A 16,167-nucleotide genomic window follows, 5' to 3' on the forward strand; every position below is an offset into this window, starting at 1 on the left:
GTGCAGTAGGCTCTTGGCGCCTACCTTGCGGGGAGCGGCTAACAGTAGGCCGTCTATCATGCACACGACTCCTACCAGACTCTAGATGCCTGTCAGGAGAGAAGTCACGATCCGACACTCGAGGAGATGACATCTGGAAGAAGAACGCCTACTTGTATAAGGGCGCCTTCTAGAATCTTGAGGGCTGTGAGGAGAGTGACATCTGGAAGAAGACGCCTACTTGTATAGGGCGCCTTCTAGAATCTTGAGGCTGCTGAGAGAAGTTTCACGCGAGGGAGTTGAAGAAATCGCGTGATGAGCAGGTGCAGTGCGCTTACCGGAAGCGGGAATCCAATCGGAGAAAAAACTTCTTTCTCCATAGAGCGTCCTACCGATGTTTGGCGTCTTGAAATCGAAAGAGAGCCAGGCGAGCGAGGGCGCTCACGCAGCGAGGGCGCTCACGCGAGCCCCCCACCTTCATGACGAAACCTCCCCATATGAAGGAGAACGATCCTCTGAAGAGCGGCGCCTAGATCTCTTGATCGGAAGAGAAACGTCCTTCTTCCTACGTGATCTAACTGCTAGAGAGTCTGCTAGCGCCGTGATCTGAGCTTGAAGTCCCGCGAGTACTCTCGTAGGGGAATCTTCTTGTTCTTCCTCGGAAGCAGGCGCCGAGCGCGGAGCGCGAGAAGAAGAACGATCACAGGATTTCTTGGGTTTCTTCGCCTCCACCGACGATTCTTCCGGGAAAAACTCCGGACTAGAAGCCAAAGGACTGCAGGGAGCCTTCCAAGCTTCTCTTCAACGGGCGCGACGCATCCGGGGAGTTCCAACCTCTCTTCGGAGAGGGAGACGACGAAGAGGAGAAGCATTGGCGTAGGAGCTCCTTCTTGTAGCGATCCGAGGCAGCCTGGGAGCGTACTTCAGGATCTGCCGAGGGGACGCCTGACCGGTGGGGGCTCTCCCTAGCCCTCCTGCGGCTTTCGACGTTTCCTACTCCACTGGAACTGGGAGTCTGGAAGAGGTCTAGGCCTAGAGGCACTAAGGAGCGGTCAGACGCACCCTCCACAACACTGGGGACACTGCACTGATCACTAACACTCTCCTTACCTTCCAACTGACGAATCTTCTGATCCATAGAACGATTCTTGGCTTTCAGAGCTGCCGCCTCCGAAGGCGAATCTTCGGCTTCGGTGCGGGGAGCCGGGCTGCAACTTGGGAAGAAGGTTCTAATTCTACGTTAGTACTATTAGGATCCACATCCAACTCACTCATTCTAGATCTGCTAGAACTTCTAGAGGAAGCCTTACGCACTCTATCACGTTCCAACTTCCTAACATAAGAAGAGAGAGCCTTATATTCTTCTTCATTCAATCCCTTACATTCATTACAAGGGTTAGCAAAAGCACATTCATTCCCCCTGCATTTCATGCAAACCGTGTGGGGGTCTACCGAAGCTTTCGGCAACCTCACCTTACATCCTTCATTCACGCAAACCCTAAACAAAACCGAAGTTTTAACTACCGATTCTAGATCAGACATCGTTAAAGAAAATCAAACTCAAAATCAAACCGGTCCACAATCAGCGTATGCCAAGCCAAACAAAGCGAATACGTCACCAAAATAAGTCCAAATTAACTCCAGGCAAGCGAGAATCGAAAAACTATCGAGAGGAACCGACAACAGTTGTTATCGTTCCCGCGACAGAGAAAAATCTGACAAGCTTACGGGAGTGGTTCGTACATCCGCCAACCAGCGGCGGGTAAGGTAGACCACCTGACCTACCTGTCGCGTGTGCCGCGAGATTTGAAATTCTGTCGGGAACGTCGGAGACTATAGCTAAGTATATATCTGCCAGGTAAGTATGTACAAAATCTGTTCTTGCATAGCCATCATGAACCTCTTCGTAACCTCTTCTTTATCCTCTTCGGGAGGAGGGGAAGGAGGAGGGGAGGAGTCCATAGCCTCCACCTCCTGACTCCTTCTAACTCTGGTTGAAAGAATGGCTCTTCTTGCCTTCTTAACTCCCGAAGGAGACTCCTCAGGGAAGTTTTCTGGGCTCGAGTCAATCGTCGGAGCCTTCCAACTCCTCTTGAGTGGTCGAGAGCGATCTGAATCCCTCCAATCACGTCTCGGAGATGAAGATCCCGACGACGAAAAACACTCACGCAGGACGCTTTGGCAATAGTGATCCTTGGCAGTCTGGGGTGTCACAGAAACCGCCGAAGGGACACCTGATCGGTGGGGATTCTCCACAACCTCCTTTCGGTTTTCGACATTCCTTCTCCTCTGGGCATGTGAGCTTGGAAGAGGTCTAGACCTAGGAGCGTTGCGGAGCCGACCAGATGCCCCCTCCACTACACTGGGGACACTCATATCACTGTCCACTGAAAAATCACTAGCCTTACCTTGTAGGGCAGCCATTTTGTTTTCCATCAACTTGAAGGCTGCTTTTAGATCCGCAAGTTCTTTCGCTGAATCTACAGGTTCTGCAATAGGAGAAGGGGCTGCAGTGGAAGGAGAAGTATCAATACTTACCCTTGGGGAAGATCCCAAGCTAGGAATTAGTTCATTAGATCTCGAACTACTTAAACTTCTATAAGAAGCCTTCCTCACTCTTTCTCTCTCTAACTTTTTCAAATAATTAGTTAGATTCTTCCCATTCATTCTCACTCAAATTCTCACATTCCTTGCAAGTATTAGTGAAAGAACATTCATACTCCCTGCAACCTTTGCATACAGTGTGAGGGTCTACCGAAGCTTTCGGCAACCTCACCTTACAGCCTACATTCACACAACGTCTCACAACCATTCCAGAGTCAGACATTTTTAAAGAAAAATCCAAAATCAAGTCCACAAAACAGTCCACAAAAGCGTATGCCAATCCAACAATCCAGATACGTCACCAAAAGTCGGTCAAGAAGATCAATTGCCGGTGAAAAAAGAAAAACCAATCGAGAGGAACCAACAACAATGTTGATGGCCCGGGCGACAGAAGAATTCTGATTAGAAAACGGGAATGGTTCCTAGTCCTGCCACCCAGGGCAGGGCGGTAGATCACCTGACCTACCGGTAGCGTGTGCCGCGAAATTTGAAATTCTGTCGGAGACGACGGAGTCTATAGCTAAGTATATATCTGGCAGGGAAGTTGAATGTATAAAAACATACATCACAAGGCTCGGCGCGGGTACACTCACGCCCCCGACACCGAGCGCATAACATATGGGGATCGATCTCAGGGAATGAGCGGAACTTACCACACTTACCCCCGCCCCTTCAGTTTCCCAGGCCACAGTACGGGCCGGATGATAGTAGGGCGCGGAGAATCCATGATCGATCAGATCAATTAATTTCACTTCAATAAATGAAAACAAAAAGGGAAATGATTGTACTTACAATAATTCTTGCAAACACAAAGAGAAACACAACCATACAAATAAGGAAAGCAAACGACGATGAAGCGGGCAGAGAGCGCAGAACACACGTCCACTCGCTGTGAGGCCAAAAGCAAAAGTGATTGTTTACCTCTCAGTCGCGCGCGCGCCCCTGTCGGACAAGCAGTTAACTACCAAACCCCTTGTTCGAAAGCTTACGACCTATCCAGCTGCCGCTAGTAACCTTCCTATTGTAAAAGGACCGAAGGTTTGTATGCAGTGTCGGCACAAATAAGCATCATCATCAAAAGCCATTATCACCAAAATTTACAATATAAACAAAGATTTCTATAAATTTTTGAACGATGTAAATTCAAGATATGAAAGCCTCCCTGGTCCCGCCCCCTAGGGCTGACGGAAGGTTTAATTTATGCTATTTTGATACCTATGATTAAGAGAAATCTGGCATCTTTTATGTCCAAGAGTGAGCTGATGAATGGCTGGTGAGATTGTTGACGTCACTGAAACAGAACTAAGGGGAGGGGCTAAATAAACCACAATATTTGAAAATAAAGCGTCGCTAATATCAACGTCGTCCTTACGAGTATATAAAGTGTCGATTTTAGCGCCACGCCGCACCTTGTGGGTTAACTAAGAAATAACCAGTTTTCTCCACCATAGGTAGGGAAGAGAACCAATGTCCAGACAGGTATTAGTGGAACTTTTCTTCCATGGATTGTCTATTGATAACTTATGGCAGATTAGGCTATTGAATAAGCAATGGGTTTGAAAGTGAAAGCATTAATCTTATTTCACAATATATTTTAGTTTAAGGTGGGGAAAAGCAAATGGATGAAGTGTAGGAATGCTAATGACAGTCAAATCTAGGCTAGCCCAAGAAATTGGGTTCCACTTACCCAGTAGCTTAAATTGGGAAAATGGAGGGGAAACGCACCCTTGGATTCCAGTACCTAATCTTCCAAAAAATATATCTCTGAGGTATCAGGAATCATCTCAAGCTAACCTTCCCTAACCTAAGGCACTGTGTCATACCTATGACTGTATAGGTACCCTTAACATTTATTATGAATGGCACATTGATTATATCAAATAAATTTGGGTAATTTTTTGGCAGAGTCCACCCACCTCCTACACTGTAATTTATATTTTTCTTGGGTAAAACACATGAAAGCAAGAAGCAAGATATTTATTCTAAATACATTACCTGCACAAAGGCATAATAACAGAGGAAAAAAATAATCAAATAATGGTAAGTATGCATTTTCTGTAAGTCCTTTAATGATGTTTCCACACAAAGAATCGCTCTCATTTGTTCGTATGTTTGTTTCCTTTCTACTTGACTCTTCCCCATGGCTCACTGTGACAATTTCCACCTACATGAGCAGTAGCTCCACCTACTTATCGCAGTCCTCTAATTATAGCTTTGTATGTCCATGTAATGCAATATTATTGGCTAATGGAATTTGCCCAGTTACAATTCTTACATATTTTTGTACCGTTTTGACTGGCTTTTCATGAAAGACAACAGGTTCTTTCCTCCTCACCCCCCCCACCAACAAAAAAAAAAAGTTCAGTTCAATGATGGCCTCCGTGTGGGAAAGTTGTAGGTATGCTTACCAAGAATGCTGGGGTACTATCACAATTTATATGCAATAATGAAGAAAGTTTATCCTCTTTATGAGAACACGATGTGTTACCGAGAGAAGTGAAGTGCCCCAAGTGTGATAAGCCATGCTTTTTAAGGTCGGACCGACATCAATAAGGTAAGACAATTTGTCATTGTAAATAATTTTTGGCACAATTTTTTTAAGGGGAGAGGGGTTGCAAGGGGCAAAATAAGGATAACCTCCACTATGTTAGGTTAAGTGGGCTTGTTAGGTTAGACTGCTTCTCTTATTTTACTCATTTTCTGTATTACCCACTTTTGTAAAATCATGTTTTATACAATAGGACGCCTAGGAAAACGGAGCTTGAGATAACTACCCCATCCCGAGTCACTCCGTAAGTGCTCTTTCACATGACCTCATATTTTTGCATGGAAATCCTTTTTTTCCATTAGTTTCTTGTATTCTGGTGCTGGTCTCCTCCATTATTGCTCGTTCTTGTTTTACCCCCACCCAAAAACTCCATTTTCCACCTGGGTGCCCCCATTACCATTGTGATCCTTAAGGTGGTGGTCAATGGAAAACAAGGGTTTTGTGCAAGATAAAAACATCAGAACACAACAAAACAAGAAAACTAGTAGAAAAAATGTTTTTTTAAGCAAAAATCGCTGGGTGGACTCCAAAGAAAAATGACCAAATTTGGACACTTAGAAAGTATGGTTCATCACTGGCAAGGATATTTCTTGTTTTTGGATGACTGATGTATAGTTAACCTAAAGTTTTGTGCTTCCAGAAAAAAAAAAACCTAAAGTTTTGTGCTTCCAGAAAAAAAAAAAAAAAAAAAAAAAAGTAAAGGTACCCAAGCTACTATATACATAGATACTAGTAGTAACCTACCGGTAGATCTAGGGTACTTATCCGCGGCGGCCTAGACTATGGCAGCTGCGGTTTTTCTATGCAGTTTTACTTACTGAACAAGAATTTTAAGTAATATTTATTCAGACAACTGTAATTAACCCCCCAGGGTCCAGTACTAAACATGGCGAAATACCTACTACCTAGGTATATTGGACGGCCCAATCCCTAGTTGATATCGTATCCGCGGTTACTACATTCCTTGCAGTCCGTACGGAGTGCTTCTGTAGAAATACCAACCTACCTACTAGCTACTACCTCCTGTGCAGGTGAACCACTTACTATATAGGTAGGTACTACTACCTATTGGCTACCTATAAGCTACCTTCTAGAGATATTGGAGAAATTACACATTCTTTACTCTACATTGGACACCGCTTTTCTCCTTTCCACAAAATTCTGACATGCAAAATGGGGCAAGCAAACCACTCATTTACATCTATAAAAGCTAGTCTGTAGCCTACTGTTACAAACGACATGGGTAGATCTAAGCCGTTAGGCTATACAGCAACGAGCTAGACTATAGCAGTTAACGTTTTTCTATTTTATTTTAGCTCCTGAACAAGAATTTAAAGTATAATATTTATTCGGACGACTGTAATTAACCGCTGAGGGCCAGTATTAAACACGGAGAAATAGCCTAGGTTACTTTGAAGGCTTGATCCATGGTGGCTGCCGTATTTGCAGGAACGTTCCTTGCAGTCCGTGCGGAGTTATTGCTTAGAATTACCATGACATGGTCTGAAAATCACTCAACAAATCCAGGGATCCCCAAACTGCAAAGCCATCCTATTCATCTACAAATCGATGTGATCATACATCTGGTGAGTACCATAAATATTACCGAAAGAACTGCAGTAATATGGTAAACGGTAAATCCAAATTGCTAAGATAGGTAACCTGAGTCGCAACTACTAAAAAATGTTATTAGCCTATACCTAGCCCATATTTCTGCATCATACCAGAAAGAAAATAGTTACATCGGATATTACCTATAAAGAAGTAAATGGTTGTAGGCTAATTGCAAACCGAGTCATAGGATACCTACTAATAGCTAATGCAAATAGGTAGCTACCTACCTATAATGAGACAGACTGTAAAGTAATACCTTTAGCAGGAAGTAGCAATACGACTTCGTGTTGTGATTCATGAACCTTTTCTTCAAATGCCTTTGAAATGAGAGATGTGGTGATTTTCACGGAGCATCAACATGGAGCAGATGTGGAGTACCACACTCACACACCAAATGGGACCATTATCGTCGGCTGGCAGACACCAGTCACGCCACGGCACGTCTACCCTACTCTTCTTAATGACAGCGGAGGTGGTCAGGTCACTCAAGTGGATGGATGTGTCTACTTCTGAAATGAAAAGACTTATTTTTGACTAAAATCAGAAAATGTAATTTCAACATTCTTAAATAGCCAGTTTTCTTCGAGAGTCCCCTTTCCAGGCTGGGTTCTCTACTCGTGAATTATATTTTGAATTAAAGCGTTTTTATCAGATCATACTTCCGATCCCTTTCCCAGCTCTGAAACGGTTTCAAATGGTTAACAAACTTGTGATAATAAAGGATCAAAATCCTTTTCCATAATAGACGTGTTTGATACACCACTGTGGTACTTTGATTAACGAACGTACCTACCAATTAATAAATCAAATTATTTCTCGCCCACATTCTGCGACAAGAGAGATGTCTTGTGTTTGGTTGTTTCATGAGACGAATCATGATTATGTACCACATTCCAGAATCCAGAAGCTTCCATGGCCAGGCAGCACATTTCCCAAGTCTGGAAGAGAAGAGATCAGGGATGGGGAAACTTAGGACCAATCAGAGCGTGTGGAGCTGATCCATGACGTCACAATACGTCTCTTTGCTACTCTGTCTCGTATCCATTACTGACAGTCATGATGCCGAAGAAAAACTTTCCAACTTCACAGTTTAACGGCTAGTATGACATATACATTCTAAACACAATGCAACACTAATTTAACAACAATATATTCTTCAAATGAGATACACCGTGAAATATATTATGCGTTGTTGGCTAATCCCCTCTTGGTAATAGCGTTCAGTGCCTGTTGATTCCTGCTCGCAAGTCGACATTTACTACATAAATAATACTTTCATCGCGAGTTTCTAATTCCTATATACTTGAATATGCATGTTTACAACCATTTATAAAGATTTACGATTACTCACGGGATGAATCAAAATATACAAGATGGTAAAAATTATGGTATAGTATGACCTATAATTAATATTACAGCCTCCAGACAGTAGGCCAAGAACTTCGCGCATGTCTTCGACTCCCATCAACGACATCAAGATGAATTTAATCTCGGACGTCGAGAGTGACGACTTTCAAAATGTTGACATTAAATATGAACAAGACTGTGTAAAACTCTCCTCATGTGGCAATAAAAAAATCCCCACCATGAAGACCATCAGCTGTGTAGTGTTGTAGGCCTTGCATCAGAAATGATAGTAAAAATAATATTACAATACATAATCGGTCTGAAAGTAAAAATAATATCACAATACATAATAGATCTGAAGACATTACTAGAATGCAGCACAACATGTGCTATGATGCCTCTATTGTTTCCTTGAAGTTACAGCTCCAACTTTTCTATACCATACCTTGATTAAATTTTTAGGCACCTTTAAGAGTTTAAGAGAAGTTTTGGCTATGGATGTTGGACGTTTTTTTGTCAAAAGTACATGTTTTCACTTCACTTTCAGTTTGCCACATATACCTACCAGCTGTTCAGTGCCCACAAGAAAAAAACGGGTGTTCTCTTATTACCAGGCAGCACAAAGTAGGATTAGTTTGGTGATGGTGCAATTATGTAGGGATATATGGTGGGTGTTAACTGTGAGGCAACCATATGTCAGTGAGCTCTGTCCTTAGAGAGAAGCAGAGAAGATGGATGTATGTTTCTCTGCCAGCAAGAATATTTCACAGTGCACCAATTCTACAAGTTTTGTAACTCTCGTTACAACCACACAGAATGGTTTGAAAGAAGCTGATATTACAAGAAAATCCTGTGCTTTAACCCCTTTCAGAACAGGGGATGTCTGTGATCCTTGTAGCAGCAGATATGAAAGTAGGCAGACTCGCTATTTACCAGCTCAAAAGAACAATCAGAGGTCCTTTTGCATGGTTTTGTATGGTCATGATCTCCATGTCTGCCTACTGAAATACCATCCATACCATCGAAGCCTCTAAATTCACAGTAACGCCATCTATTGTTACAGAGGAAATTTGTTTTCAAAACATGCATTAGAAATTAACATTCGAGTACCTAACTGTGCAAGAGCAGTGCTGAAATATGCTGATTGCTCGAGGGTGTCCTTAACGTGCAGCAGTTGGTAGAGTAGAAGTCTAGAATAAAATTCTTTTGCTTATCACAAAACAGTACCTCCTTGCATCATTTTAAGGTTAAATTGTCACTTTATAATTTATATCAAATGCTATTCTCATGTAAGAATGAATAAATGCAAAATGAAAACGTGTAATTTTAAATATTAACGCTTTCATTTTGGTCTGTTTTCACGTTTATTTTTGTGTGAGTTCAGGTCGTGTAACAACTTCATAAAAATATATCCTTATTTATAGAACCGCAATATTCATCATGGTGGATTTATATATTGAATAAAAAAAAGAGCCTTCAGTTAGATTTGTGTTGTTGGAGGATCAATGAGCGACTGTCACTGGAGAATAACCTCAATAATTAACTTTATCTACGATAACTCGTCAAATTACAGTTCTGTCTTTTTTTATCTTATTTAATTCGTAACATTCCTTTGAATACAAGTCTGTTATTCACTAGTCTTCTTCTTCTTCTTCTTCTTCCCAGCTTGTTCCCATTTTTATATGGGGTCGCCGTTTCGGATGAGCCGTTTCCATCTATTTCTATCTTGTGCTTCTGCCTCATCAATTCCCTTCTCATGTAAGTCTCCTCTCACACAGTCCTTCCATCTCTTTCTTGGTCTCCCTCTTTTTCTTCTTCCTTGCACCTCCACCCCCATAGTATGTCTCCCAGCATGGGTCCTCATCTCTCCATCAACAGGTGTCCATACCATCTCAGCCTCCCCTCCTGGACTTTCTTTGATACTTCCACCACCTTAGTTGACCCCCTTATGTAGTCATTTCTGATCCTATCCACTCTTGTTACCCCAGACATCCACCTAAGCATTCTCATTTCTGCCACATCCATCTTCTTCTGCTCTGCTTTTCTCATGCTTGCTGTTTCCGTACCATACAGCATTGCTGTTCTTACCACCGTCTTGTGAAATTTTCCTTTTAACCTAAGCGGCACTCTTTTGTCACAAAGAACTCCCGAGGCCGCTCTCCAGTTGTTCCAGCCTGCCTGTACCCGATGTTTTACTTCTTCTTCCATACTTCCTCCAGCGTTGACAAAAGATCCCAAATACTTAAACTTATCAACTCTCCTTATTTGCTCTCCACCAAGCTGAATACTTTCTCTATCATCCCCCTCAGTGGTGGTACACATATATTCTGTCTTGGATCTACTTATTCTCATTCCTCTGTCCTCCAGTACTTGTCTCCATCTTTCCAATTTCACTTCCAGATCTTCCCTGCTCTCTGCACACAGAACAATATCATCCGCATACAATATGTTCCATGGTACTGTCTCCCTTACTTCCTCTATTATAACATCCATCACTATGTTAAAGATAAATGGGCTCAGAGCCGACCCCTGGTGTAATCCTACTCTCACCTCAAAACCTTCTGTCTCCCCAACACTGCTCCTCACTCTGGTAAATACATTCCGGTACATCTCTTGTATCAATCGCACATACTTCTCTGGCACCATCTTCTCCCTTAGGCTCCTCCATACCTCTTGTCTCGGGACTCTGTTATTCACTAGTATCACATATTTATATGAAAATCTTACATAATTTTCCAAAGCTATAACATTTAACGTAGAGAAAATCCTGATATGATACACCAACGATAATTACACCATTCGGGCTGCTCTAGGAGCAAGAGACCGTGCTGGCACAAGGCCAGCTTAATCTTAAACAACATTATTACACTGCGGGTTGCTCCAGGAGCAAGATCCCGTACCAGCACAAGGGTGATTCAACAACAATCTAATTTCCATAAATTATCTTCCATGTCCAGAAACTTATTTTTGGTAATACATTACAATGTATAGCAAGATAATTTCTCACCACAAACACTGAACGGGAAAGATAGTTTAGTAAGCGGAAGTTTTACTTCATCATTAACAGTAAAAGTAGGATTTGTATGTCTCAGTGCGCGCACGCACTGACGTTATACTGCCGCTGCTGCCTCAGGCGTTTGCTGGAATCCTACTTTTGTTTATGATAGATCATTATTTGGTGTCAATTTCAAAACATAATTAATTGAATAGAAATACTCTTTGGATTTACACAATTCATCTATTTAAAAGAGTAATGAGATTATAAACTGCAAATTTCAAGACCTATAAATACAATTTCATAAAGGCAACTGTGATAGCCATTGACCGGCTATGAGACGACAGGCTTTGGGGAAAATTAACATACAACCGGACGTATACAGGAACCAATATATCCGATTTAACACTAATTTTTTTTATTCGAGCCACGTCTCACCAGAGTAGCCAACCTTAGATGGAAATTTCTCGAGTCATCAGAGTAACAACACACCTTAACCGCCTTGATGGTCTTTATATCGGTGGTAGATATGGATTTATTTTCTGTCAATTTCGTTGGTATTATTAAACAATACTGATTTGGCCTTTTATAAGACCTTGATAATGACAACAGGAACTCGATTAGATTAATGTTGAATAACCATGTGATTATATTATACTAACAAGGTAAGTCTGATATCCCTGTCTTCGTGGACGGCGACACAGCGATATCGGTGAGGGTGTGAAACAAGTTATTGAAGTCAAACCAACTGTTTCAAATATCTTCAAGAATAAATCATCAATCGTATTTACATTTTTTATGAAAGTAAACTCTATGACGATCACTCGCAGAATAGTAAGTATGAGTTCACGACGACAGTGGTAGTTCGAGAATTCATCGGCTATCAAAGACCCACTTGACAACGGAATTACCCGAGAGAGTGTAATTAAGTGCTTTGTAAGGCATTTCACTTTTAATACTGAATATTTGTGTAAATAAAATTAGCAATCTGACCTTGCAACTAGGTGCATCCTAGATGGGTAGATACATAGAGATAAAAGATGGATTGAATAGCTTTCAGTATTCGTCAGGTTTTGATTTTTTCTTTACGTTTCAATTAAATGACTTAATTTTCCCCCTCATTTGAGCTGGTCCTTGGTCATAATCATTGGTAAAAAAATAAAACACCCAAGCTTTTTGTAATTATATAATTATGGGTTTTCTTTATTAAAATCAGCTGGATTCATCAATGAATTTATAGCAAATATCGGAAAACTATGTAGTACTACACATTTGTGATGTTCAGTGTTTATTCACAATCATAATTTCGTATTAGCCTTTGTTTTAGGACTCAAGCGATACAGATTGATTGAAGCTATGTCTTTTTTTTTGTCTAATTTCCATTCTCATTACATTTCTTACATTGGCAAAAGAAACCCACAAGATTACCGAGTGTAACTTGTTTACTTGTGATTACTGATATACTATTTTACTTAAAACTTGAGTATTTTCAGGCCCTAACTGTGGCCCTTTCTCAAGAGATGTGAAGGTTGTCAGACTGGGTCCCAGACCGATGGTGACCAGTTACTTGCCACAAGGGTTAATCCTATTGACTATCAGATCAGGATATCAGAACGACCAGAGGGGATGAACAACTCTCAAGAGAGTGGAAATCAGGACAGCCATCACATATACGACAGCTCAACAAGAAGTTCCAGTAGACTGTTGGGCCTTGACCCAGTCTGACAACCTTCACATCTCTTGAGAAAGGGCCACAGTTAGGGCCTGAAAGTACTCGATTTTAAGTAAAACACTATGTAAGTACTCAAAAGTAAACAAGTTATGCTCAGTAATATTGTGGGATTCTTTTTCCATCTTCAGAAGACAACTGAAAGAAGTTTTTGATTGGCTCATTCCTTACTTTTATGGTCAAGAATTAGTGAAATCACTATGGAAATAAATCTTTTTATTTCTATCAATACAATGTTTAATTGTAAAAAAGAAAATATGTAAAGCAAGATCGCATGTGAATCATTGATACTTTGCACTCAGCTGCTGACGATGTTCCCCCAGACATTTTCGATCGGGTTCAGGTCGCATGCTTTGCTCGGCCAAAGAAGGAGAACAACGTCACGCTGTTCAGCAAACCATGCTCAGACAATCCTCGCAGTATGGATGGAACAGTTTTCCTAAAAGAAATAATATACTACTATGAGATTCAGGGCCTCTGTAACACGGGTTTTTCGCAATAACTTTTTATCTATGCATTTCATAAATATAACGCTTATTCAGAATACATATTATATTTACACATAAATTTTGACTGTATTCTGCATTACGTAGGTTGAATAAATTTGGTACTTATAATGTAAAAGTGACCTTTTTTGAAGACAGGCCAACTTACTCAGGGAAAAGGTTTCGAACGCACTCGTTACGTAACTTATGACAGCATTTTTTCCCTCTTTCTCGATGGATGATTGGCTATACGTAACGAAGGCTAAACCTCTGGCAACAATGACATACAAATTTAGATACAAGCAAAGCAGTACACCTTTATGAACTCTGGAACCTCTCCACTGATAATTGTCATAATGAACAAACCAACAAAATATGTTAATAAATAGAAAAACACTTCGATTATTAGTCTAACTCCCAAAATAGGTTTCCTAAGAAATTACAGTGTACTTTATAGGTCACAATCAGATTGACAAGATGTACGGAATAGTTGGTAATTTTCAAAAACATAGTAGACAAGCTTGATTTGATAACTGCTATATCCAATGTCAAGCAATTTTTATTTATTGGCTATCTACCTATTTACTGAAAAAAAAGCTGGTATCGTATATTGGCTTTAAACCTTCACCAATAATTATCGTCAGAATGATGACTTCATGAGGCTCCACCCACTTTCGCCTCGTTATAATTCAGGATAACACTGAAGGCTACCATGGGCACTGTTGGATTAGAAAATTTAACATCTGTCTATAAAAACTAATTTCTCGAGTAGTTGTAAGAAGTGCTAAATGATCCTCAAGGATCCCAGCAGTTGGCCTAAACGTTTAATTCATGTATATTACTACTATACTGTTGCGACACTACTGCTACAGTAGTATTACTACGCTAGCACTGATACCCCACCCACATCTATGTATCGTTCCGCCATTCGTAAAGTCTCTGGGTTTCAGAGCCGATAGAGTTTCTGTCTGGTGGATGGGTGGGGCAACATTTCGTCAAAAGGTGTGTTTACCTTGCTTACGTAATGAATGTTTTTCGACTCTTGGCTCGTAATCATTGGCCATGGCGTCGGCTAGATCATTTTTACACTATAAAAATTAAAACTATCGGGTTTAGGTTATTGATAATGCTGACAAAATTTGTGTGTGGTTGTAAAATATACATATGTCAACTTTCAGCTACATCCGATGCTTTGACAAGGAGCAAAGTCCAAAAAACCGTGTTACAGAGACCCTGAATCTCATAGTAATTTACTAAGAATATTGTTAGAACAATGTGGAAGGAGAAAAACTTATGTACTCGATATAAATGACAAAATAATGAGGTTTAGTCCAGCAAAAGGAGTCACAATAATAACAAATAAAAGAGTTTGAATAGTAAAGGAGGAGGAGACTTGGAAGATGTGTGTTTATAAGAGTAGTTGGTCTACTTTCCATGAAGTGGCAACAATTTCACTGGCTTTATTTGGCAGATCAATGATGTTGAAATAAGATTTTTTGCAGTTATAAAACCAATAATTCCAAGACTTATCAAGTAATTTGAAACTACTTTATGACCAATATCAGCCATGAGTTGATACCATACCAATTGTCAAGAGAAGACGTTCATTAAAAATTAAAATAAAAAAAATGCACATACCTGCATGAAAATGATCTACTCAGGATAGGGATGAGCATAAGCCTGAACGGAAGGAACCATCACCTCCTCCAAAATTTCGAAATACTACTCAATGCTGAACATTCCATTGATCTCAGCCCAATTCACCAACGCCATGCAGGTATATCCACCCCCCAAAACGTTACAGGTGATATGGCCGCTTCTGGCCACTTGATAAATATTCTGGCTATCGTATCCGGATCTAGTATTATCACGCCTCCAGCAATGCAGACAACCATGTGCGTTAGAAGCGAAAGGTCTTTTCGTCACTGCAAATTACTCTGGCTGACAACCATGCATGTTAGAAGCGAAGGTCTTTTCGTCAATGAAAATTACTCTGCCCCAGAAGCTTAATTCCTCTTGCAAATAACGTTGAGCAAATTCCAACCGTGCCGCTTCATGCCGATCCTCGATCTTTTGTTCACTGCCAGAGTCCTCCTATGGTGGATACCGTCTGCGTGGATCCTATTTCCTATAATTCCAGCTGAAGCACGCAAGTTCAGTGTGTTCCTTATGACGACTGCATTTGTAAGTGGGCTATGCGTGGCTACTTCCGTAGTCACCCTATCTTCTTCCGGGGTCATTTTTCTTGGCTCACCAGCTCTTGGCCTGTCGTTGAGGTTTCAAACTCCTCCCATCTTTGACACCAAAGTCAAACTGTTGGCAATGAAATTCCCAATTCTCTTCCAATACCTTTATAAGACATGCCAGTCTCTCTCATGCCTAGAATTCTGCTCCTAATGCTGATCTTTGTTGATTATGATCCATTGTCAATTCCAGTCATTAAACCGCTACCAAAGAGAATGGCTTAATGGAATAACAGTGGTCATGCCATTACTTATTAGCCCTGCCTCTCTCTCTCTCTCTCTCTCTCTCTCTCTCTCTCTCTCTCTCTCTCTCTCTCTCTCTCTCTCTCTCTCTCTTTAAGTTATACAACTTTAATTGAGTCTCTGTTGCCATTCTCAAGGTATTATAAAAGGTTATATAGTATTAGTATTGTCTAATAATACCAACGAAATTGACAGAAAATAAACCCAACCATAGTTTAGTTTCTCGCTCATCACATTAAGTACTGAATTTATCGGTGTGCAACCATATCTACCACTGATATAAAGACCATCAAGGCGGTTAAGGTGTGTTGTTACTTGGATGACTTGAGAAATTTCCATCAACAGTAGGCTACTCTGGTGAGATGTGGCTCGAATAAAAC

At 40.9% G+C, this 16,167-nt stretch overlaps 1 long non-coding RNA gene across 3 annotated transcripts in view; it reads right to left on the minus strand.

Moving 5' to 3' along the window:
* LOC135221946 (uncharacterized) overlaps nucleotides 1-16,167 on the minus strand; it is a 407,988-nt gene that overhangs the window by 34,548 nt on the left and 357,273 nt on the right. The window contains exons 4-5 of one of the 3 annotated variants that reach the window (XR_010316144.1): nucleotides 7,535-7,683; nucleotides 7,002-7,254 (exon numbers count right to left, since the gene is read on the minus strand). This is a non-coding gene — a long non-coding RNA (uncharacterized LOC135221946). The remainder of the gene's footprint in view (nucleotides 1-7,001; nucleotides 7,255-7,534; nucleotides 7,684-16,167) is intronic. The other 2 variants (XR_010316142.1, XR_010316153.1) reach the window with 2 other exon arrangements.

Source organism: Macrobrachium nipponense, chromosome 11, assembly GCF_015104395.2.
Source record: "Macrobrachium nipponense isolate FS-2020 chromosome 11, ASM1510439v2, whole genome shotgun sequence".
Taxonomy (NCBI): domain Eukaryota; kingdom Metazoa; phylum Arthropoda; class Malacostraca; order Decapoda; family Palaemonidae; genus Macrobrachium; species Macrobrachium nipponense.